Consider the following 2177-nt stretch of genomic DNA (forward strand, 5'->3'; position numbering starts at 1 on the left):
ATAAAAAGATGTGTTGGCGCAAGTAATTTTCTTTAATGAAGGTTCTCCACTGTATTCATTCTGGGAAGATACCACTACCTTTTGGAGATGCTCCTAGCCTAAAACTGAAATCAATTCCCAGATAGATCGAGAATGAGTGAGATTCCAAAGGGGAAAAAAAAACCTCCCTGCTCCTAATTGTATCTCTTGTTTGGTGGTTTGTTTTTTGGGTTGTTTTTTTTTTTTTAGTAGGAAAGCCAGAAATACTTCATGGACATCTCGTAAATTTTATTATAGCTGCAAATGCACATGGTCAAAGCTAATGTGCAGTTCCAGTACATACTGATCTAAGAGAGGGAAGCAACCACCTAACTCACAGCCAGTTCTGATGTACCTACAATCCCTTCATGGCTACCTCAAATCCTGTAGGGTCCTACATCCACTGGGCTCACTGAAAAAGACCACTGAACTCATAGATTTCACTAGCGCTCCTGGGCCACATGTTTCACAGAACAAACCATGGCTTACCAGAAAAACTCTGCAGATCAGACAAAGGGAAAAGGTAACTTGGGACAACCACACCTGTCACAGTCCCTGAAATTTTAGAGCAAACAGCACCATCTTTCCTCTGAGGAGTAGTTTTGAAGGTTACCTGTGTGTGGCAAAACACATGGCTTGCAACCTGAATTCTATGAACCTCACATCCATAAGTTATTTTTTAATATGGTCCAAACACATTTGTACAAAGCACAGATCCACTTTCATCATGACTTTTTATCATCCCCAGACACTCGGGATAAAGGCAGAATATCGCTTCCGAAAATGAAAAAGAGGCCCTTAAATCAGGGCTAAATAGCTCATAGGCTGTTCTAACTCAAATGATCAGCAGCTGAGACCAAAGGTGCACAACAATGGCTCCTGCAGAGAAAGAAACATCCATGAAAGGCAAGGGGTCCCAGCTGACTCCAAACTCAACAGGAGCCGCTGCCTCACTGGCAGTTGTAATCAGCCTATGTAACGGCAGTTGTGATACTGATAGGCAGGATGCTGTGTTCTGCTACAGGTCCCAGTCCTGAAAGGGCGCTTGATCTTGTCCTTTGGATGGAGACCTGGAGGCACAGCCAAGAAGCCAGACTACACTGAAGCAGGTCCCCTGTGTAGATAATCAGGACCACAGCATGTCCCACAGTTATCTCCCTCACAGCCTCATATTAGGAAGAGTATTTTTCAGATGTGAATTTGTGTATACTTGGAGTCTTTGGGTACGTACCCATATAATCAGGGTTATTTCATGTAGTTTTTGAAATATGGATATCTGGTTATGTGTTAGATATCTCTCCTTCCTTGTTTCACTGTTCCCATTCCACAGAAGCCAAGGGAGTTCCGTTTATTAACTTGATCAGGACACCATTTTCACCTCTGTCCTACCAGGACATTAAAAATACAGTAAAAAAACAGAAAGAAAACATAGAGGACTAGAGGTGTAGTAATACTAAAACTTATCTACAGTATTGAGTAGTCAATAACATCCTTCTGAGGGAGAGTTTTTAAGTCACTCTAAAAAATTCTCTAGCAGGGGCAAGATTATACTCTTGGGATATTCAGTTATTTGATAGAAAAAAACCTCCAACAGAGTGTTAAACCTTTCAAAACCACTTCTCAAGGGAATGTACTAAGACCACAAGTTCGTCTCATATGGAAGACACTGAAGAGAGGATAAAAATTTGATCTGGGCTGGATTCATCACTGGTGACTTCAGACTGATTTCTCTTGAACCCATCATGGCACCTCCTCTCGCATGCCTTACACTTCTCTATTTCCTCCTTGCTTCTCCAGTATGATTCTATCTGAAATGAGAATGAAGTGGAGAAGCAGGAACAGATTTTTTGTGACTAAAGAGCAGCAGATGAACTTTCCATCCAATTATGAGAGTTGGGTCTTCAGTGCAAAGCCTGCCCATCGTACTAATCATGTTTTATTTCTCCTCTCTATAACTCTGTATCCAGTATATAAAATACTAAAACAGATGTGCTAGTCTCACACATGATGTCAGATATTGCGGAATATAAATTAATATAAATTAAAATAGAAATCAAGCGGAGGCATTTCAAATTGAAAAAAAAAAATCATTGCTCTCCACATACATTCAAAAGGCACATTCCATTGCTTTAAGCCCTGTGAACTACCAAAAGGGAAAG

Source organism: Buceros rhinoceros, unplaced genomic scaffold (genome assembly GCF_000710305.1).
Source record: "Buceros rhinoceros silvestris isolate BGI_N320 unplaced genomic scaffold, ASM71030v1 scaffold4634, whole genome shotgun sequence".
NCBI lineage: Eukaryota > Metazoa > Chordata > Aves > Bucerotiformes > Bucerotidae > Buceros > Buceros rhinoceros.